Source organism: Pongo pygmaeus, chromosome 3 (assembly GCF_028885625.2).
Source record: "Pongo pygmaeus isolate AG05252 chromosome 3, NHGRI_mPonPyg2-v2.0_pri, whole genome shotgun sequence".
NCBI lineage: Eukaryota > Metazoa > Chordata > Mammalia > Primates > Hominidae > Pongo > Pongo pygmaeus.
Genome location: NC_072376.2, coordinates 77,954,850 through 77,979,498, shown reverse-complemented (window position 1 = coordinate 77,979,498; position 24,649 = coordinate 77,954,850).

Below are 24,649 nucleotides of genomic sequence, written 5' to 3'. Positions count from 1 at the left end.
ACAAACTAGACAGAAGCATTCTCAGAAAACTTCTTTGTCATGTGGGGATGGAACTCACAGAGTTGCACATTCCTTTTCACAGAGCAGTTCTGCAACCCTCTTTTGGTGGAAACTGCACGTGGATGTTTGGTGCGATTGCGTCATCCAGTGGAAAAGGAAATACATTCAGACGAAAACTAGATAGAAACATTCTCAGAAACTTCTTGAGATGAGTGCATTCTACTCACAGAGTTGTACCTTCCTTTTGATAGAATAGTTTTGAAACACACTTTTTGTGCTAACTGCAAGTGGATAGTTGGAGCGCTTTGAGGCGCATGCTGCAAAACGAAATATCTTCACATAAAAACTAGACAGAAGCATTCTCAGAAACTTCTTTGTGATGTGCGCATTCAACTCACACAGTTGAAGCTTCCTTTTCATATAGCACTTTTGAAACGCTCTGTTAGTAGAATCTGCAAGGGAATATTTGGAGTGCTACGGGGCCAACACTGGAAAAGGAAATACCTTCACATACAAACCAGACGGAAGCATTCTCAGAAACTACCCTGTGCTTTATGTATTCAACTCACTGAGAGGAATCTTCCCTTTGAGAGCGCAGTTTGGAAACACTCTTTTTGCAGAATTTGCTAGGGGATGTTTGGAGCGATTTCAGGACTACGCTGGAAAAGGAAATATCTTCACTTAAACACTAGACAGAAGCATTGTCAGAAACTTCGGTGTGATGAGTGCATTCAGCTCACCGACCTGAACCATCCTTTTGATAGAGCAGTTTTGAAACGCTCTTTTAGTAGCATCTGAAAGTGGATATTTGGAGCGCTTTGAGGCCAAGGCTGGAAAACGAAATATCATCACATAAAAACTAGACAGAAGCATTCTCAGAAACTTCTTTGTGATGAGTGGATTCAACTCACAGACTTGCACGTTCCTTTGGATAGGATAGTTTTGAAACACTCCTTTTGTAGAATCTGCGAGTGTTTATTTCGAACGCTTTGAGGCCTATGCTGGAAAAGGAAATATGTTCAACTAAAAACTAGACAGAAGCATTGTCAGAAACATCTTTGTGATGACTGCATTCAACTCACAGAGTTGAACCTACCTATTGATAGAGAAGTTTTGAAACACCCTTTTTGTAGAATCTGCAAGTGAATATTTGGAGCGATATGAGGCCTCGGCTGGGAAATGAAATATCTTCACCTAAAAGCTAGACAGAAGCATACTCAGAAACGACCTGGCAATGTGTGCATCCAACTCACAGAGTTGAACCTTCCTTTCCCTAGAGCAGTTTTGAAACACTCTTTCAGTAGAATCTGAAAGTGGATATTTGGAGCGCTTTGAGGCCAGTGCTGGGAAACGAAATATCATCACAGAAAAACTAGACAGAAGCGTTCTGCGAAAGTTCTTTGTGATGAGTGCATTCAACTCAAGGACTCGAACGTTCCTTTTGATAGAACAGTTTTGAAACACTCCTTTTGTAGAATCTGCAAGTGTTTATTTGGAGCGCTTTGAGGCCTATGCTGGAAAAGGAAATATCTTCCCCTAAAAAGTAGATAGAAGCATTCTCAGAAACTTCTTGGTGATGTGTACATTGAACTCACAGTGTTGAACCATTCTTTGGATAGAGAAGTTTTGAAACACTCTTTTAGCAGAATCTTCAAGTGGATATATGGAGTTCCTTGAGGCCTACGCCGGAAAAGGAAATATCTTCCTGTAGAAACTAGGCAAAAGCGTTCTCAGAAAGCTCCCTGTGCTTTGTGCATTCGACTCACAGAGTTCAACCTTCCTTTTGATAGACCAGTTTTGAAACGCTCTTTTTGAAGAATCTGCACGTGGATATTTGGAACGCTTTGAGGCCTATGCTTCAAAAGGAAATATCCTGGCATAGAAACTGGACGGAAGCATTCTCAGAAACTTCTTTGCGATGAGGGCCTTCAAGTCACAGAGTGAAACCTTCCTTTTGATAGGCCAGGTTTGAAACACTGCTTCTGTAGAATCCGCAAGTGGATGCTTGGAGCTCTTTGAGGCTTAGGCTGGAAAAGGTAATATCTTCATATACAAACTAGACAGAAGCATTCTCAGAAAACTTCTTTGTCATGTGGGGATGGAACTCACAGAGTTGCACATTCCTTTTCACAGAGCAGTTCTGCAACCCTCTTTTGGTGGAAACTGCACGTGGATGTTTGGTGCGATTGCGTCATCCAGTGGAAAAGGAAATACATTCAGACGAAAACTAGATAGAACCATTCTCAGAAACTTCTTGAGATGAGTGCATTCTACTCACAGAGTTGTACCTTCCTTTTGATAGAATAGTTTTGAAACACACTTTTTGTGCTAACTGCAAGTGGATAGTTGGAGCGCTTTGAGGCGTATGCTGCAAAACGAAATATCTTCACATAAAAACTAGACAGAAGCATTCTCAGAAACTTCTTTGTGATGTGCGCATTCAACTCTCAGAGTTGAAGCTTCCTTTTCATATAGCACTTTTGAAACGCTCTGTTAGTAGAATCTGCAAGGGAATATTTGGAGTGCTACGGGGCCAACACTGGAAAAGGAAATACCTTCACATACAAACCAGACGGAAGCATTCTCAGAAACTACCCTGTGCTTTATGCATTCAACTCACTGAGAGGAATCTTCCCTTTGAGAGCGCAGTTTGGAAACACTCTTTTTGCAGAATTTGCTAGGGGATGTTTGGAGCGATTTCAGGACTACGCTGGAAAAGGAAATATCTTCACTTAAACACTAGACAGAAGCATTGTCAGAAACTTCGGTGTGATGAGTGCATTCAGCTCACCGACCTGAACCATCCTTTTGATAGAGCAGTTTTGAAACGCTCTTTTAGTAGCATCTGAAAGTGGATATTTGGAGCGCTTTGAGGCCAAGGCTGGAAAACGAAATATCATCACATAAAAACTAGACAGAAGCATTCTCAGAAACTTCTTTGTGATGAGTGGATTCAACTCACAGACTTGCACGTTCCTTTGGATAGGATAGTTTTGAAACACTCCTTTTGTAGAATCTGCGAGTGTTTATTTCGAACGCTTTGAGACCTATGCTGGAAAAGGAAATATCTTCACCTAAAAACTAGACAGAAGCATTGTCAGAAACATCTTTGTGATGACTGCATTCAACTCACAGAGTTGAACCTACCTATTGATAGAGAAGTTTTGAAACACCCTTTTTGTAGAATCTGCAAGTGAATATTTGGAGCGATATGAGGCCTCTGCTGGGAAATGAAATATCTTCCCCTAAAAGCTAGACAGAAGCATACTCAGAAACGACTTGGCAATGTGTGCATCCAACTCACAGAGTTGAACCTTCCTTTCCCTAGAGCAGTTTTGAAACACTCTTTCAGTAGAATCTGAAAGTGGATATTTGGAGCGCTTTGAGGCCAGTGCTGGGAAACGAAATATCATCACAGAAAAACTAGACAGAAGCGTTCTGCGAAAGTTCTTTGTGATGAGTGCATTCAACTCAGGGACTCGAACGTTCCTTTTGATAGAACAGTTTTGAAACACTCCTTTTGTAGAATCTGCAAGTGTTTATTTGGAGCGCTTTGAGGCCTATGCTGGAAAAGGAAATATCTTCCCCTAAAAAGTAGATAGAAGCATTCTCAGAAACTTCTTGGTGATGTGTACATTGAACTCACAGTGTTGAACCATTCTTTGGATAGAGAAGTTTTGAAACACTCTTTTAGCAGAATCTTCAAGTGGATATATGGAGTTCCTTGAGGCCTACGCAGGAAAAGGAAATATCTTCCCGTAGAAACTAGGCAAAAGCGTTCTCCGAAAGTTCCCTGTGCTTTGTGCATTCGACTCACAGAGTTCAACCTTCCTTTTGATAGAGCAGTTTTGAAACGCTCTTTTTGAAGAATCTGCACGTGGATATTTGGAACGCTTTGAGGCCTATGCTTCAAAAGGAAATATCCTGGCATAGAAACTGGACGGAAGCATTCTCAGAAACTTCTTTGCGATGAGGGCCTTCAAGTCACAGAGTGAAACCTTCCTTTTGATAGGCCAGGTTTGAAACACTGCTTCTGTAGAATCCGCAAGTGGATGCTTGGAGCTCTTTGAGGCTTAGGCTGGAAAAGGTAATATCTTCATATACAAACTAGACAGAAGCATTCTCAGAAAACTTCTTTGTCATGTGGGGATGGAACTCACAGAGTTGCACATTCCTTTTCACAGAGCAGTTCTGCAACCCTCTTTTGGTGGAAACTGCACGTGGATGTTTGGTGCGATTGCGTCATCCAGTGGAAAAGGAAATACATTCAGACGAAAACTAGATAGAACCATTCTCAGAAACTTCTTGAGATGAGTGCATTCTACTCACAGAGTTGTACCTTCCTTTTGATAGAATAGTTTTGAAACACACTTTTTGTGCTAACTGCAAGTGGATAGTTGGAGCGCTTTGAGGCGTATGCTGCAAAACGAAATATCTTCACATAAAAACTAGACAGAAGCATTCTCAGAAACTTCTTTGTGATGTGCGCATTCAACTCTCAGAGTTGAAGCTTCCTTTTCATATAGCACTTTTGAAACGCTCTGTTAGTAGAATCTGCAAGGGAATATTTGGAGTGCTACGGGGCCAACACTGGAAAAGGAAATACCTTCACATACAAACCAGACGGAAGCATTCTCAGAAACTACCCTGTGCTTTATGCATTCAACTCACTGAGAGGAATCTTCCCTTTGAGAGCGCAGTTTGGAAACACTCTTTTTGCAGAATTTGCTAGGGGATGTTTGGAGCGATTTCAGGACTACGCTGGAAAAGGAAATATCTTCACTTAAACACTAGACAGAAGCATTGTCAGAAACTTCGACGTGATGAGTGCATTCAGCTCACCGACCTGAACCTTCCTTTTGATAGAGCAGTTTTGAAACGCTCTTTTAGTAGCATCTGAAAGTGGATATTTGGAGCGCTTTGAGGCCAAGGCTGGAAAACGAAATATCATCACATAAAAACTAGACAGAAGCATTCTCAGAAACTTCTTTGTGATGAGTGGATTCAACTCACAGACTTGCACGTTCCTTTGGATAGGATAGTTTTGAAACACTCCGTTTGTAGAATCTGCGAGTGTTTATTTCGAACGCTTTGAGGCCTATGCTGGAAAAGGAAATATCTTCACCTAAAAACTAGACAGAAGCATTGTCAGAAACATCTTTGTGATGACTGCATTCAACTCACAGAGTTGAACCTACCTATTGATAGAGAAGTTTTGAAACACCCTTTTTGTAGAATCTGCAAGTGAATATTTGGAGCGATATGAGGCCTCTGCTGGGAAATGAAATATCTTCATCTAAAAGCTAGACAGAAGCATACTCAGAAACGACTTGGCAATGTGTGCATCCAACTCACAGAGTTGAACCTTCCTTTCCCTAGAGCAGTTTTGAAACACTCTTTCAGTAGAATCTGAAAGTGGATATTTGGAGCGCTTTGAGGCCAGTGCTGGGAAACGAAATATCATCACAGAAAAACTAGACAGAAGCGTTCTGCGAAAGTTCTTTGTGATGAGTGCATTCAACTCAGGAACTCGAACGTTCCTTTTGATAGAACAGTTTTGAAACACTCCTTTTGTAGAATCTGCAAGTGTTTATTTGGAGCGCTTTGAGGCCTATGCTGGAAAAGGAAATATCTTCCCCTAAAAAGTAGATAGAAGCATTCTCAGAAACTTCTTGGTGATGTGTACATTGAACTCACAGTGTTGAACCTTTCTTTGGATAGAGAAGTTTTGAAACACTCTTTTAGCAGAATCTTCAAGTGGATATATGGAGTTCCTTGAGGCCTACGCCGGAAAAGGAAATATCTTCCCGTAGATACTAGGCAAAAGCGTTCTCAGAAAGTTCCCTGTGCTTTGTGCATTCGACTCACAGAGTTCAACCTTCCTTTTGATAGAGCAGTTTTGAAACGCTCTTTTTGAAGAATCTGCACGTGGATATTTGGAACGCTTTGAGGCCTATGCTTCAGAAGGAAATATCCTGGCATAGAAACTGGACGGAAGCATTCTCAGAAACTTCTTTGCGATGAGGGCCTTCAAGTCACAGAGTGAAACCTTCCTTTTGATAGGCCAGGTTTGAAACACTGCTTCTGTAGAATCCGCAAGTGGATGCTTGGAGCTCTTTGAGGCTTAGGCTGGAAAAGGTAATATCTTCATATACAAACTAGACAGAAGCATTCTCAGAAACTTCTTTGTCATGTGGGGATGGAACTCACAGAGTTGAACATTCCTTTTCACAGAGCAGTTCTGCAACCCTCTTTTGGTGGAAACTGCACGTGGATGTTTGGTGCGATTGCGTCATCCAGTGGAAAAGGAAATACATTCAGACGAAAACTAGATAGAACCATTCTCAGAAACTTCTTGAGATGAGTGCATTCTACTCACAGAGTTGTACCTTCCTTTTGATAGAATAGTTTTGAAACACACTTTTTGTGCAAACTGCAAGTGGATAGTTGGAGCGCTTTGAGGCGTATGCTGCAAAACGAAATATCTTCACATAAAAACTAGACAGAAGCATTCTCAGAAACTTCTTTGTGATGTGCGCATTCAACTCACACAGTTGAAGCTTCCTTTTCATATAGCACTTTTGAAACGCTCTGTTAGTAGAATCTGCAAGGGAATATTTGGAGTGCTACGGGGCCAACCCTGGAAAAGGAAATACCTTCACATACAAACCAGACGGAAGCATTCTCAAAAACTACCCTGTGCTTTATGAATTCAACTCACTGAGAGGAATCTTCCCTTTGAGAGCGTAGTTTGGAAACACTCTTTTTGCAGAATTTGCTAGGGGATGTTTGGAGCGATTTCAGGACTATGCTGGAAAAGGAAATATCTTCACTTAAACACTAGACAGAAGCATTGTCAGAAACTTCGGTGTGATGAGTGCATTCAGCTCACCGACCTGAACCTTCCTTTTGATAGAGCAGTTTTGAAACGCTCTTTTTGTAGCATCTGAAAGTGGATATTTGGAGCGCTTTGAGGCCAAGGCTGGAAAACGAAATATCATCACATAAAAACTAGACAGAAGCATTCTCAGAAACTTCTTTGTGATGAGTGGATTCAACTCACAGACTTGCACGTTCCTTTGGATAGGATAGTTTTGAAACACTCCTTTTGTAGAATCTGCGAGTGTTTATTTCGAACGCTTTGAGACCTATGCTGGAAAAGGAAATATCTTCACCTAAAAATTAGACAGAAGCATTGTCAGAAACATCTTTGTGATGACTGCATTCAACTCACAGAGTTGAACCTACCTATTGATAGAGAAGTTTTGAAACACCCTTTTTGTAGAATCTGCAAGTGAATATTTGGAGCGATATGAGGCCTCTGCTGGGAAATGAAATATCTTCCCCTAAAAGCTAGACAGAAGCATACTCAGAAACGACTTGGCAATGTGTGCATCCAACTCACAGAGTTGAACCTTCCTTTCCCTAGAGCAGTTTTGAAACACTCTTTCAGTAGAATCTGAAAGTGGATATTTGGAGCGCCTTGAGGCCAGTGCTGGGAAACGAAATATCATCACAGAAAAACTAGACAGAAGCGTTCTGCGAAAGTTCTTTGTGATGAGTGCATTCAACTCAGGGACTCGAACGTTCCTTTTGATAGAACAGTTTTGAAACACTCCTTTTGTAGAATCTGCAAGTGTTTATTTGGAGCGGTTTGAGGCCTATGCTGGAAAAGGAAATATCTTCCCCTAAAAAGTAGATAGAAGCATTCTCAGAAACTTCTTGGTGATGTGTACATTGAACTCACAGTGTTGAACCATTCTTTGGATAGAGAAGTTTTGAAACACTCTTTTAGCAGAATCTTCAAGTGGATATATGGAGTTCCTTGAGGCCTACGCAGGAAAAGGAAATATCTTCCCGTAGAAACTAGGCAAAAGCGTTCTCAGAAAGTTCCCTGTGCTTTGTGAATTCGACTCACAGAGTTCAACCTTCCTTTTGATAGAGCAGTTTTGAAACGCTCTTTTTGAAGAATCTGCACGTGGATATTTGGAACGCTTTGAGGCCTATGCTTCAAAAGGAAATATCCTGGCATAGAAACTGGACGGAAGCATTCTCAGAAACTTCTTTGCGATGAGGGCCTTCAAGTCACAGAGTGAAACCTTCCTTTTGATAGGCCAGGTTTGAAACACTGCTTCTGTAGAATCCGCAAGTGGATGCTTGGAGCTCTTTGAGGCTTAGGCTGGAAAAGGTAATATCTTCATATACAAACTAGACAGAAGCATTCTCAGAAAACTTCTTTGTCATGTGGGGATGGAACTCACAGAGTTGCACATTCCTTTTCACAGAGCAGTTCTGCAACCCTCTTTTGGTGGAAACTGCACGTGGATGTTTGGTGCGATTGTGTCATCCAGTGGAAAAGGAAATACATTCAGACGAAAACTAGATAGAACCATTCTCAGAAACTTCTTGAGATGAGTGCATTCTACTCACAGAGTTGTACCTTCCTTTTGATAGAATAGTTTTGAAACACACTTTTTGTGCTAACTGCAAGTGGATAGTTGGAGCGCTTTGAGGCGTATGCTGCAAAACGAAATATCTTCACATAAAAACTAGACAGAAGCATTCTCAGAAACTTCTTTGTGATGTGCGCATTCAACTCTCAGAGTTGAAGCTTCCTTTTCATATAGCACTTTTGAAACGCTCTGTTAGTAGAATCTGCAAGGGAATATTTGGAGTGCTACGGGGCCAACACTGGAAAAGGAAATACCTTCACATACAAACCAGACGGAAGCATTCTCAGAAACTACCCTGTGCTTTATGCATTCAACTCACTGAGAGGAATCTTCCCTTTGAGAGCGCAGTTTGGAAACACTCTTTTTGCTGAATTTGCTAGGGGATGTTTGGAGCGATTTCAGGACTATGCTGGAAAAGGAAATATCTTCACTTAAACACTAGACAGAAGCATTGTCAGAAACTTCGGTGTGATGAGTGCATTCAACTCACAGACCTGAACCTTCCTTTTGATAGAGCAGTTTTGAAACGCTCTTTTTTTTTTTTTCTTTTATTGTAATTATTATTATTATTATTATTATTATTATACTTTAGGTTTTATGGTACATGTGCCCAATGTGCCGTAAGTTACATATGTATACATGTGCCATGGTGGTGCACTGCACCCACCAACTCTTCATCTAGCATTAGGTATATCACCCAATGCTATCCCTCCCCCCTCCCCCCACCCCACAACAGTCCCTGAAGTGTGATGTTCCCCTTCCTGTGTCCATGTGTTCTCATTGTTCAATTCCCACCTATGAGTGAGAATATGCGGTGTTTTGTTTTTTGTTCTTGCGATAGTTTACTGAGAATGATGATTTCCAATTTCATCCATGTCCCTACAAAGGACATGAACTCATCATTTCTTATGGCTGCATAGTATTCCATGGTGTAGATGTGCCACATTTTCTTAATCCAGTCTATCATTGTTGGACATTTGGGTTGGTTCCAAGTCTTTGCTATTGTGAATAATGCCGCAATAAACATACGTGTGCATGTGTCTTTATAGCAGCATGATTTATAGTCCTTTGGGTATATACCCAGTAATGGGATGGCTGGGTCGAATGGAATTTCTAGTTCTAGATCCCTGAGGAATCGCCACACTGACTTCCACAATGGTTGAACTAGTTTACAGTCCCACCAACAGTGTAAAAGTGTTCCTATTTCTCCACATCCTCTCCAGCACCTGTTGTTTCCTGACTTTTTAATGATCGCCATTCTAACTGGTGTGAGATGGTATCTCATTGTGGTTTTTATTTGCATTTCTCTGATGGCCAGTGATGGTGAGCATTTTTTCATGTGTCTTTTGGCTGCATAAATGTCTTCTTTTGAGAAGTGTCTGTTCATGTCCTTCGCCCACTTTTTGATGGGGTTGTTTGTTTTTTTCTTGTAAATTTGTTGGAGTTCATTGTAGATTCTGGATATTAGCCCTTTGTCAGATGAGTAGGTTGCGAAAATTTTCTCCCATTTTGTAGGTTGCCTGTTCACTCTGATGGTAGTTTCCTTTGCTGTGCAGAAGCTCTTTAGTTTAATTAGATCCCATTTGTCAATTTTGGCTTTTGTTGCCATTGCTTTTGGTGTTTTAGACATGAAGTCCTTGCCCATGCCTATGTCCTGAATGGTATTGCCTAGGTTTTCTTCTAGGGTTTTTATGGTTTTAGGTCTAACATTTAAGTCTTTAATCCATCTTGAATTGATTTTTGTATAAGGTGTAAGGAAGGGATCCAGTTTCAGCTTTCTACATATGGCTAGCCAGTTTTCCCAGCACCATTTATTAAATAGGGAATCCTTTCCCCATTTCTTGTTTTTCTCAGGTTTGTCAAAGATCAGATGGTTGTAGATATGTGGCATTATTTCTGACGGCTCTGTTCTGTTCCATTGATCTATATCTCTGTTTTGGTACCAGTACCATGCTGTTTTGGTTACTGTAGCCTTGTAGTATAGTTTGAAGTCAGGTAGCGTGATGCCTCCAGCTTTGTTCTTTTGGCTTAGGATTGAATTGGCGATGCGGGCTCTTTTTTGGTTCCATATGAACTTTAAAGTAGTTTTTTCCAATTCTGTGAAGAAAGTCATTGGTAGCTTGATGGGGATGGCATTGAATCTGTAAATTACCTTGGGAAGGATGGCCATTTTCATGATATTGATTCTTCCTACCCATGAGCATGGAATGTTCTTCCATTTGTTTGTATCCTCTTTTATTTCCTTGAGCAGTGGTTTGTAGTTCTCCTTGAAGAGGTCTTTCACATCCCTTGTAAGTTGGATTCCTAGGTATTTTATTCTCTTTGAAGCAATTGTGAATGGGAGTTCACTCATGATTTGGCTCTCTGTTTGTCTGTTATTGATGTATAAGAATGCTTGTGATTTTTGCACATTGATTTTGTATCCTGAGACTTTGCTGAAGTTGCTTATCAGCTTAAGGAGATTTTGGGCTGAGACAATGGGGTTTTCTAGATATACTATCATGTCATCGGCAAACAGGGACAATTTGACTTCCTCTTTTCCTAATTGAATACCCTTGATTTCCTTCTCCTGCCTAATTGCCCTGGCCAGAACATCCAACACTATGTTGAATAGAAGTGGCGACAGAGGGCATCCCTGTCTTGTGCCAGTTTTCAAAGGGAATGCTTTCAGTTTTTGCCCATTCAGTATGATATTGGCTGTGGGTTTGTCATAAATAGCTCTTATTATTTTGAGATACGTCCCATCAATTCCTAATTTATTGAGAGTTTTTAGCATGAAGGGTTGTTGAATTTTGTCAAAGGCCTTTTCTGCATCTATTGAGATAATCATGTGGTTTTTGTCTTTGGTTCTGTTTATATGCTGGATTACATTTATTGATTTGCGTATATTGAACCAGCCTTGCATCCCAGGGATGAAGCCCACTTGATCATGGTGGATAAGCTTTTTGATGTGCTGCTGGATTCTGTTTGCCAGTATTTTATTGAGGATTTTTGCATCAATGTTCATCAAGGATATTGGTCTAAAATTCTCTTTTTTTGTTGTGTCTGCCAGGCTTTGGTATCAGGATGATGCTGGCCTCATAAAATGAGTTAGGGAGGATTCCCTCTTTTTCTATTGATTGGAATAGTTTCAGAAGGAATGGTACCAGCTCCTCCTTGTACCTCTGGTAGAATTCGGCTGTGAACCCATCTGGTCCTGGACTTTTTTTGGTTGGTAAGCTATTGATTATTGCCACAATTTCAGCTCCTGTTATTGGTCTATTCAGAGATTGAACTTCTTCTTGGTTTAGTCTTGGGAGGGTGTATGTGTTGAGGAATTTATCCATTTCTTCTAGATTTTCTAGTTTATCTGCATAGAGGTGTTTGTAATATTCTCTGATGGTAGTTTGTATTTCTGTGGGATCGGTGGTGATATCCCCTTTATCATTTTTTATTGCATCTATTTGATTCTTCTCTCTTTTTTTCTTTATTAATCTTGCTAGCGGTCTATCAATTTTGTTGATCCTTTCAAAAAACCAGCTCCTGGATTCATTGATTTTTTGAAGGGTTTTTTGTGTCTCTATTTCCTTCAGTTCTGCTCTGATTTTAGTTATTTCTTGCCTTCTGCTAGCTTTTGAATGTGTTTACTCTTGCTTTTCTAGTTCTTTTAATTGTGATGTTAGGGTGTCAATTTTGGATCTTTCCTGCTTTCTCTTGTGGGCATTTAGTGCTATAAATTTCCCTCTACACACTGCTTTGAATGCATCCCAGAGATTCTGGTATGTTGTGTCTTGGTTCTCGGTGGTTTCAAAGAACATCTTTATTTCTGCCTTCATTTCGTTATGTACCCAGTAGTCATTCAGGAGCAGGTTGTTCAGTTTCCACGTAGTTGAGCGGTTTTGAGTGAGATTCTTAATCCTGAGTTCTAGCTTGATTGCACTGTGATCTGAGAGACAGTTTGTTACAATTTCTGTTCTTTTACATTTATTGAGGAGAGCTTTACTTCCAAGGATATGGTCAATTTTGGAATAGGTGTGGTGTGGTGCTGAAAAAAATGTATATTCTGTTGATTTGGGGTGGAGAGTTCTGTAGATGTCTATTAGGTCTGCTTGGTGCAGAGCTGAGTTCAATTCCTGGGTATCCTTGCTGACTTTCTGTCTCGTTGATCTGTCTAATGTTGACAGTGGGGTGTTAAAGTCTCCCATTATTAATGTGTGGGAGTCTAAGTCTCTTTGTAGGTCACTCAGGACTTGCTTTATGAATCTGGGTGCTCCTGTATTGGGTGCATATATATTTAGGATAGTTAGCTCTTCTTGTTGAATTAATCCCTTTACCATTATGTAATGGCCTTCTTTGTCTCTTTTGATCTTTGTTGGTTTAAAGTCTGTTTTATCAGAGACTAGGATTGCAACCCCTGCCTTTTTTTGTTTTCCATTTTCTTGGTAGATCTTCCTCCATCCTTTTATTTTGAGCCTATGTGTGTCTCTGCACGTGAGATGGGTTTCCTGAATACAGCACACTGATGGGTCTTGAGTCTTTATCCAATTTGCCAGTCTGTGTCTTTTAATTGGACCATTTAGTCCATTTACATTTAAAGTTAATATTGTTATGTGTGAATTTGATCCTGTCATTATGATGTTAGCTCGATGTTTTGCTCGTTAGTTGATGCAGTCTCTTCCTAGTCTCAATGGTCTTTACATTTCGGTATGATTTTGCAGTGGCTGGTACCGGTTGTGCCTTTCCATGTTTAGCGCTTCCTTCAAGAGCTCTTTTAGGGCAGGCCTGGTGGTGACAAAATCTCTCAGCATTTGCTTGTCTGTAAAGTATTTTATTTCTCCTTCACTTATGAAGCTTAGTTTGGCAGGATATGAAATTCTGGGTTGAAAATTCTTTTCTTTAAGAATGTTGAATATTGGCCCCCACTCTCTTCTGGCTTGTAGGGTTTCTGCCGAGAGATCCGCTGTTAGTCTGATGGGCTTCCCTTTGATGGTAACCCGTCCTTTCTCTCTGGCTGCCCTTAACATTTTTTCCTTCATTTCAACTTTGGTGAATCTGACAATTATGTGTCTTGGAGTTGCTCTTCTCGAAGAGTATCTTTGTGGCGTTCTCTGTATTTCCTGAATCTGAATGTTGGCCTGCCTTGCTAGATTGGGGAAGTTCTCCTGGATAATATCCTGCAGAGTGTTTTCCAACTTGTTTCCATTCTCCCCATCACTTTCAGGTACACCAATCAGACGTAGATTTGGTCTTTTCACATAGTCCCACATTTCTTGGAGGCTTTGCTCGTTTCTTTTTATTCTTTTTTCTCTAAACTTCCCTTCTCACTTCATTTCATTCATTTCATCTTCCAGGGCTGATACCCTTTCTTCCATTTGATCGCATCGGCTCCTGAGGCTTCTGCATTCTTCACGTAGTTCTCGAGCCTTGGTTTTCAGCTCCATCAGCTCCTTTAAGCACTTCTCTGTATTGGTTATTCTAGTTATACATTCTTCTAAATTTTTTTCAAAGTTTTCAACTTCTTTGCCTTTGGATTGAATATCCTCCCGTAGCTCGGAGGAATTTGATCGTCTGAAGCCTTCTTCTCTCAGCTCGTCAAAGTCATTCTCCGTCCAGCTTTGTTCCGTTGCTGGTGAGGAACTGCGTTCCTTTGGAGGAGGAGAGGTACTCTGGTTTTTAGAGTTTCCAGTTTTTCTGCTCTGTTTTTTCCCCATCTTTGTGGTTTTATCTACTTTTGGTCTTTGATGATGGTGATGTACAGATGGGTTTTTGGTGTGGATGTCCTTTCTGTTAGTTTTCCTTCTAACAGACAGAACCCTCAGCTGCAGGTCTGTTGGAGTACCTGGCCGGCCGTGTGAGGTGTCAGTCTGCCCCTGCTGGGTGGTGCCTCCCAGTTAGGCTGCTCGGGGGTCAGGGGTCAGGGACCCACTTGAGGAGGCAGTCAGCCCGTTCTCAGATCTCCAGCTGCGTGCTGGGAGAACCACTGCTCTCCTCACAGCTGTCAGACAGGGACATTTAAGTCTGCAGAGGTTACTGCTGTCTTTTTGTTTGTCTGTGCCCTGCCCCCAGTGGTGGAGCCTACAGAGGCAGGCAGGCCTCCTTGAGCTGTGGTGGGCTCCACCCAGTTCAAGCTTCCAGGCTGCTTTGTTTACCTAAGCGAGCCTGGGCAATGGCGGGCGCCCCTCCCCCAGCCTCGCTGCCGACTTGCTGCTTGATCTCTGACTGCTGTGCTAGCAATCAGCGAGACTCCGTGGGCGTAGGACCCTCTGAGCCAGGTGCGGGCTATACTCTCCTGGGGCACCGTTTCCTAAGCCCGTCGGAAAAGCACAGTATTCGGGTGGGAGTGGCCCGATTTTCCAGGTGCCGTCTGTCACCTCTGGAAAGGGAACTCCCTGACCCCTTGCGCTTCACGAGTGAGGCAATGCCTCGCCCCTGCTTCGGCTGGCGCACGGTGCGCTCACCCACTGACCTGCGCCCACTGTCTGGCACTCCCTAGTGAGATGAACACGGTACCTCAGATGGAAATGAAGAAATCACCCGTCTTCTGCGTCGCCCATGCTGGGAGCTGTAGACCGGAGCTGTTCCTATTCGGCCATCTTGGCTCCTCCCCCTGAAACGCTCTTTTAGTAGCATCTGAAAGTGGATATTTGGAGCGCTTTGAGGCCAAGGCTGGAAAACGAAATATCATCACATAAAAACTAGACAGAAGCATTCTCAGATACTTCTTTGTGATGAGTGGATTCAACTCACAGACTTGCACGTTCCTTTGGATAGGATAGTTTTGAAACACTCCTTTTGTGGAATCTGCGAGTGTTTATTTCGGACGCTTTGAGGCCTATGCTGGAAAAGGAAATATCTTCACCTAAAAACTAGACAGAAGCATTGTCAGAAACATCTTTGTGATGACTGCATTCAACTCACAGAGTTGAACCTACCTATTGATAGAGAAGTTTTGAAACACCCTTTTTGTAGAATCTGCAAGTGAATATTTGGAGCGATATGAGGCCTCTGCTGGGAAATGAAATATCTTCCCCTAAAAGCTAGACAGAAGCATACTCAGAAACGACTTGGCAATGTGTGCATCCAACTCACAGAGTTGAAACTTCCTTTCCCTAGAGCAGTTTTGAAACACTCTTTCAGTAGAATCTGAAAGTGGATATTTGGAGCGCTTTGAGGCCAGTGCTGGGAAACGAAATATCATCACAGAAAAACTAGACAGAAGCGTTCTGCGAAAGTTCTTTGTGATGAGTGCATTCAACTCAGAGACTCGAACGTTCCTTTTGATAGAACAGTTTTGAAACACTCCTTTTGTAGAATCTACAAGTGTTTATTTGGAGCGCTTTGAGGCCTATGCTGGAAAAGGAAATGTCTTCCCCTAAAAAGTAGATAGAAGCATTCTCAGAAACTTCTTGGCGATGTGTACATTGAACTCACAGTGTTGAACCTTTCTTTGGATAGAGAAGTTTTGAAACACTCTTTTAGCAGAATCTTCAAGTGGATATATGGAGTTCCTTGAGGCCTACGCCGGAAAAGGAAATATCTTCCCGTAGAAACTAGGCAAAAGCATTCTCAGAAAGTTCCCTGTGCTTTGTGCATTCAACTCACAGAGTTCAACCTTCCTTTTGATAGAGCAGTTTTGAAACACTCTTTTTGTAGAATCTGCACGTGGATATTTGGAACGCTTTGAGGCCTATGCTTCAAAAGGAAATATCCTGGCATAGAAACTGGACGGAAGCATTCTCAGAAACTTCTTTGCGATGAGGGACTTGAAGTCACAGAGTGAAACCATCCTTTTGATAGGCCAGCTTTGAAACACTGCTTCTGTAGAATCCGCAAGTGGATGCTTGGAGCTCTTTGAGGCTTAGGCTGGAAAAGGTAATATCTTCATATACAAACTAGACAGAAGCATTCTCAGAAACTTCTGTGTCATGTGGGGATGGAACTCACAGAGTTGAACATTCCTTTTCACAGAGCAGTTCTGCAACCCTCTTTTGGTGGAAACTGCACGTGGATGTTTGGTGCGATTGCGTCATCCAGTGGAAAAGGAAATACATTCAGACGAAAACTAGATAGAACCATTCTCAGAAACTTCTTGAGACGAGTGCATTCTACTCACAGAGTTGTACCTTCCTTTTGATAGAATAGTTTTGAAACACACTTTTTGTGCAAACTGCAAGTGGATAGTTGGAGCGCTTTGAGGCGTATGCTGCAAAACGAAATATCTTCACATACAAACTAGACAGAAGCATTCTCAGAAACTTCTTTGTGATGTGCGCATTCAACTCACACAGTTGAAGCTTCCTTTTCATATAGCACTTTTGAAACGCTCTGTTAGTAGACTCTGCAAGGGAATATTTGGAGTGCTACGAGGCCAACACTGGAAAAGGAAATACCTTCACATACAAACCAGACGGAAGCATTCTCAGAAACTACCCTGTGCTTTATGCATTCAAGTCACTGAGAGGAATCTTCCCTTTGAGAGCGCAGTTTGGAAACACTCTTTTTGCAGAATTTGCTAGGGGAGGTTTGGAGCGATTTCAGGACTATGCTGGAAAAGGAAATATCGTCACTTAAACACTAGACAGAAGCATTGTCAGAAACTTCGGTGTGATGAGTGCATTCAACTCACAGACCTGAACCTTCCTTTTGATAGAGCAGTTTTGAAACGCTCTTTTAGTAGCATCTGAAAGTGGATATTTGGAGCGCTTTGAGGCCAAGGCTGGAAAACGAAATATCATCACATAAAAACTAGACAGAAGCATTCTCAGAAACTTCTTTGTGATGAGTGGATTCAACTCACAGACTTGCACGTTCCTTTGGATAGGATAGTTTTGAAACACTCCTTTTGTAGAATCTGCGAGTGTTTATTTCGAACGCTTTGAGGCCTATGCTGGAAAAGGAAATATCTTCACCTAAAAACTAGACAGAAGCATTGTCAGAAACATCTTTGTGATGACTGCATTCAACTCACAGAGTTGAACCTACCTATTGATAGAGAAGTTTTGAAACACCCTTTTTGTAGAATCTGCAAGTGAATATTTGGAGCGATATGAGGCCTCTGCTGGGAAATGAAATATCTTCCCCTAAAAGCTAGACAGAAGCATACTCAGAAACGACTTGGCAATGTGTGCATCCAACTCACAGAGTTGAACCTTCCTTTCCCTAGAGCAGTTTTGAAACACTCTTTCAGTAGAATCTGAAAGTGGATATTTGGAGCGCTTTGAGGCCAGTGCTGGGCAACGAAATATCATCACAGAAAAACTAGACAGAAGCGTTCTGCGAAAGTTCTTTGTGATGAGTGCATTCAACTCAGGGACTCGCACGTTCCTTTTGATAGAACACTTTTGAAACACTCCTTTTGTAGAATCTGCAAGTGTTTATTTGGAGCGCTTTGAGGCCTATGCTGGAAAAGGAAATGTCTTCCCCTAAAAAGTAGATAGAAGCATTCTCAGAAACTTCTTGGTGATGTGTACATTGAACTCACCGTGTTGAACCTTTCTTTGGATAGAGAAGTTTTGAAACACTCTTTTAGCAGAATCTTCAAGTGGATATATGGAGTTCTTTGAGGCCTACGCCGGAAAAGGAAATATCTTCCCGTAGAAACTAGGCAAAAGCATTCTCAGAAAGTTCCCTGTGCTTTGTGCATTCAACTCACAGAGTTCAACCTTCCTTTTGATAGAGCAGTTTTGAAACACTCTTTTTGTAGAATCTGTACGTGGATATTTGGAACGCTTTGAGGCCTATGCTTCAAAACGAAATATCTTCACATACAAACTAGACAGAAGCATTCTCAGAAACTTCTTTGTGATGTGCGCATTCAACTCACACAGTTGAAGCTTCCTTTTCATATAGCACTTTTGAAACGCTCTGTTAGTAGAATCTGCAAGGGAATATTTGGAGTGCTACGAGGCCAACACTGGAAAAGGAAATACCTTCACATACAAACCAGACGGAAGCATTCTCAGAAACTACCCTGTGCTTTATGCATTCAAGTCACTGAGAGGAATCTTCCCTTTGAGAGCGCAGTTTGGAAACACTCTTTTTGCAGAATTTGCTAGGGGAGGTTTGGAGCGATTTCAGGACTATGCTGGAAAAGGAAATATCTTCACTTAAACACTAGACAGAAGCATTGTCAGTAACTTCGGTGTGATGAGTGCATTCAACTCACAGACCTGAACCTTCCTTTTGATAGAGCAGTTTTGAAACGCTCTTTTAGTAGCATCTGAAAGTGGATATTTGGAGCGCTTTGAGGCCAAGGCTGGAAAACGAAATATCATCACATAAAAACTAGACAGAAGCATTCTCAGAAACTTCTTTGTGATGAGTGGATTCAACTCACAGACTTGCACGTTCCTTTGGATAGGATAGTTTTGAAACACTCCTTTTGTAGAACCTGCGAATGTTTATTTCGAACCCTTTGAGGCCTATGCTGGAAAAGGAAATATCTTCACCTAAAAACTAGACAGAAGCATTGTCAGAAACATCTTTGTGATGACTGCATTCAACTCACAGAGTTGAACCTACCTATTGATAGAGAAGTTTTGAAACACCCTTTTTGTAGAATCTGCAAGTGAATATTTGGAGCGATATGAGGCCTCTGCTGGGAAATGAAATATCTTCCCCTAAAAGCTAGACAGAAGCATACTCAGAAACGACTTGGCAATGTGTGCATCCAACTCACAGAGTTGAACCTTCCTTTCCCTAGAGCAGTTTTGAAACACTCTTTCAGTAGAATCTGAAAGTGGATATTTGGAGCGCTTTGAGGCCAATGCTGGGCAACGAAATATCATCACAGAAAAACTAGACAGAAGCGTTCTGCGAAAGTTCTTTGTGATGAGTGCATTCAACTCAGGGACTCGAACGTTCCTTTTGATAGAACAGTTTTGAAACACTCCTTTTGTAGAATCTGCAAGTGTTTATTTGGAGCGCTTTGAGGCCTATGCTGGAAAAGGAAATATCTTCCCCTAAAAAGTAGATAGAAGCATTCTCAGAAACTTCTTGGTGATGTGTACATTGAACTCACAGTGTTGAACCTTTCTTTGGATAGAGAAGTTTTGAAACACTCTTTTAGCAGAATCTTCAAGTGGATATATGGAGTTCCTTGAGGCCTACGCCGGAAAAGGAAATATCTTCCCATAGAAACTAGGCAAAAGCATTCTCAGAAAGTTCCCTGTGCTTTGTGCATTCAACTCACAGAGTTCAACCTTCCTTTTGATAGAGCAGTTTTGAAACACTCTTTTTGTAGAATCTGCACGTGGATATTTGGAACGCTTTGAGGCCTATGCTTCAAAAGGAAATATCCTGGCATAGAAACGGGACGGAAGCATTCTCAGAAACTTCTTTGCGATGAGGGCCTTCAAGTCACAGAGTGAAACCTTCCTTTTGATAGGCCAGCTTTGAAACACTGCTTCTGTAGAATCCGCAAGTGGATGCTTGGAGCTCTTTGAGGCTTAGGCTGGAAAAGGTAATATCTTCATATACAAACTAGACAGAAGCATTCTCAGAAACTTCTGTGTCATGTGGGGATGGAACTCACAGAGTTGAACATTCCTTTTCACAGAGCAGTTCTGCAACCCTCTTTTGGTGGAAACTTCACGTGGATGTTTGGTGCGATTGCGTCATCCAGTGGAAAAGGAAATACATTCAGACGAAAACTAGATAGAACCATTCTCAGAAACTTCTTGAGATGAGTGCATTCTACTGACATAGTTGTAACTTCCTTTTGATAGAATAGTTTTGAAACACACTTTTTGTGCAAACCGCAAGTGGATAGTTGGAGCGCTTTGAGGCGTATGCTGCAAATCGAAATATCTTCACATACAAACTAGACAGAAGCATTCTCAGAAACTTCTTTGTGATGTGCGCATTCAACTCACAGAGTTGAAGCTTCCTTTTCATATAGCACTTTTGAAACGCTCTGTTAGTAGAATCTGCAAGGGAATATTTGGAGTGCTAGGAGGCCAACACTGGAAAAGGAAATACCTTCACATACAAACCAGACGGAAGCATTCTCAGAAACTACCCTGTGCTTTATGCATTCAAGTCACTGAGAGGAATCTTCCCTTTGAGAGCGCAGTTTGGAAACACTCTTTTTGCAGAATTTGCTAGGGGAGGTTTGGAGCGATTTCAGGACTATGCTGGAAAAGGAAATATCGTCACTTAAACACTAGACAGAAGCATTGTCAGAAACTTCGGTGTGATGAGTGCATTCAACTCACAGACCTGAACCTTCCTTATGATAGAGCAGTTTTGAAACACTCTTTTAGTAGCATCTGAAAGTGGATATTTGGAGCGCTTTGAGGCCAAGGCTGGAAAACGAAATATCATCACATAAAAACTAGACAGAAGCATTCTCAGAAACTTCTTTGTGATGAGTGGATTCAACTCACAGACTTGCACGTTCCTTTGGATAGGATAGTTTTGAAACACTCCTTTTGTAGAATCTGCGAGTGTTTATTTCGAACGCTTTGAGGCCTATGCTGGAAAAGGAAATATCTTCACCTAAAAACTAGACAGAAGCATTGTCAGAAACATCTTTGTGATGACTGCATTCAACTCACAGAGTTGAACCTACCTATTGATAGAGAAGTTTTGAAACACCCTTTTTGTAGAATCTGCAAGTGAATATTTGGAGCGATATGAGGCCTCTGCTGGGAAATGAAATATCTTCCCCTAAAAGCTAGACAGAAGCATACTCAGAAACGACTTGGCAATGTGTGCATCCAACTCACAGAGTTGAACCTTCCTTTCCCTAGAGCAGTTTTGAAACACTCTTTCAGTAGAATCTGAAAGTGGATATTTGGAGCGCTTTGAGGCCAGAGCTGGGAAACGAAATATCATCACAGAAAAACTAGACAGAAGCGTTCTGCGAAAGTTCTTTGTGATGAGTGCATTCAACTCAGGGACTCGAACGTTAATTTTGATAGAACACTTTTGAAACACTCCTTTTGTAGAATCTCCAAGTGTTTATTTGGAGTGCTTTGAGGCCTATGCTGGAAAAGGAAATGTCTTCCCCTAAAAAGTAGATAGAAGCATTCTCAGAAACTTCTTGGTGATGTGTACATTGAACTCACCGTGTTGAACCTTTCTTTGGATAGAGAAGTTTTGAAACACTCTTTTAGCAGAATATTCAAGTGGATATATGGAGTTCCTTGACGCCTACGCCGGAAAAGGAAATATCTTCCCTTAGAAACTAGGCAAAAGCATTCTCAGAAAGTTCCCTGTGCTTTGTGCATTCAACTCACAGAGTTCAACCTTCCTTTTGATAGAGCAGTTTTGAAACACTCTTTTTGTAGAATCTGCACGTGGATATTTGGAACGCTTTGAGGCCTATGCTTCAAAAGGAAATATCCTGGTATAGAAACTGGACGGAGGCATTCTCAGAAACTTCTTTGCGATGAGGGCCTTGAAGTCACAGAGTGAAACCTTCCTTTTGATAGGCCAGCTTTGAAACACTGCTTCTGTAGAATCCGCAAGTGGATGCTTGGAGCTCTTTGAGGCTTAGGCTGGAAAAGGTAATATCTTCATATACAAAGTAGACAGAAGCATTCTCAGAAACTTCTGTGTCATGTGGGGATGGAACTCACAGAGTTGAACATTCCTTTTCACAGAGCAGTTCTGCAACCCTCTTTTGGTGGAAACTGCACGTGGATGTTTGGTGCGATTGCGTCATCCAGTGGAAAAGGAAATACTTTCAGACGAAAACTAGATAGAACCATTCTCAGAAACTTCTTGAGATCAGTGCATTCTACTCACAGAGTTGTACCTTCCTTTTGATAGAATAGTTTTGAAACACACTTTTTGTGCAAACCGCAAGTGGATAGTTGGAGCGCTTTGAGGCGTATGTTGCAAAACGAAATATCTTCACACACAAACTAGACAGAAGCATTCTCAGAAACTTCTTTGTGATGTGCGCATTCAACTCACACAGTTGAAGCTTCCTTTTCATATAGCACTTTTGAAACGCTCTGTTAGTAGAATCTGCAAGGGAATATTTGGAGTACTACGAGGCCAACACTGGAAAAGGAAATACCTTCACATACAAACCAGACGGAAGCATTCTCAGAAACTACCCTGTGCTTTATGCATTCAAGTCACTGAGAGGAATCTTCCCTTTGAGAGCGCAGTTTGGAAACACTCTTTTTGCAGAATTTGCTAGGGGAGGTTTGGAGCGATTTCAGGACTATGCTGGAAAAGGAAATATCTTCACTTAAACACTAGACAGAAGCATTGTCAGAAACTTCGGTGTGATGAGTGCATTCAACTCACAGACCTGAACCTTCCTTTTGATAGAGCAGTTTTGAAACGCTCTTTTAGTAGCATCTGAAAGTGGATATTTGGAGCGCTTTTAGGCCAAGCCTGGAAAACGAAATATCATCACATAAAAACTAGACAGAAGCATTCTCAGAAACTTCTTTGTGATGAGTGGATTCAACTCACAGACTTGCACGTTCCTTTGGATAGGATAGTTTTGAAACACTCCTTTTGTAGAATCTGCGAGTGTTTATTTCGAACGCTTTGAGGCCTATGCTGGAAAAGGAAATATCTTCACCTAAAAACTAGACAGAAGCATTGTCAGAAACATCTTTGTGATGACTGCATTCAACTTACAGAGTTGAACCTACCTATTGATAGAGAAGTTTTGAAACACCCTTTTTGTAGAATCTGCAAGTGAATATTTGGAGCGATATGAGGCCTCTGCTGGGAAATGAAATATCTTCCCCTAAAAGCTAGACAGAAGCATACTCAGAAACGACTTGGCAATGTGTGCATCCAACTCACAGAGTTGAACCTTCCTTTCCCTAGAGCAGTTTTGAAACACTCTTTCAGTAGAATCTGAAAGTGGATATTTGGAGCGCTTTGAGGCCAGTGCTGGGCAACGAAATATCATCACAGAAAAACTAGACAGAAGCGTTCTGCGAAAGTTCTTTGTGAAGAGTGCATTCAACTCAGGGACTCGAACGTTCCTTTTGATAGAACAGTTTTGAAACACTCCTTTTGTACAATCTGCAAGTGTTTATTTGGAGCGCTTTGAGGCCTATGCTGGAAAAGGAAATATCTTCCCCTTAAAAGTAGATAGAAGCATTCTCAGAAACTTCTTGGTGATGTGTACATCGAACTCACCGTGTTGAACCTTTCTTTGGATAGAGAAGTTTTGAAACACTCTTTTAGCAGAATATTCAAGCGGATATATGGAGTTCCTTGAGGCCTACGCCGGAAAAGGAAATATCTTCCCATGGAAACTAGGCAAAAGCATTCTCAGAAAGTTCCCTGTGCTTTGTGCATTCAACTCACAGAGTTCAACCTTCCTTTTGATAGAGCAGTTTTGAAACACTCTTTTTGTAGAATCTGCACGTGGATACTTGGAACGCTTTGAGGCCTATGCTTCAAAAGGAAATATCCTGGTATAGAAACTGGACGGAAGCATTCTCAGAAACTTCTTTGCGATGAGGGCCTTGAAGTCACAGAGTGAAACCTTCCTTTTGATAGGCCAGCTTTGAAACACTGGTTCTGTAGAATCCGCAAGTGGATGCTTGGAGCTCTTTGAGGCTTAGGCTGGAAAAGGTAATATCTTCATATACAAACTAGACAGAAGCATTCTCAGAAACTTCTGTGTCATGTGGGGATGGAACTCACAGAGTTGAACATTCCTTTTCACAGAGCAGTTCTGCAACCCTCTTTTGGTGGAAACTGCACGTGGATGTTTGGTGCGATTGCGTCATCCAGTGGAAAAGGAAATACTTTCAGACGAAAACTAGATAGAACCATTCTCAGAAACTTCTTGAGATGAGTGCATTCTACTCACAGAGTTGTACCTTCCTTTTGATAGAATAGTTTTGAAACACACTTTTTGTGCAAACCGCAAGTGGATAGTTGGAGCGCTTTGAGGCGTATGCTGCAAAACGAAATATCTTCACATACAAACTAGACAGAAGCATTCTCAGAAACTTCTTTGTGATGTGCGCATTCAACTCACACAGTTGAAGCTTCCTTTTCATATAGCACTTTTGAAACGCTCTGTTAGTAGAATCTGCAAGGGAATATTTGGAGTGCTACGAGGCCAACACTGGAAAAGGAAATACCTTCACATACAAACCAGACGGAAGCATTCTCCGAAACTAACCTGTGCTTTATGCATTCAAGTCACTGAGAGGAATCTTCCCTTTGAGAGCGCAGTTTGGAAACACTCTTTTTGCAGAATTTGCTAGGGGAGGTTTGGA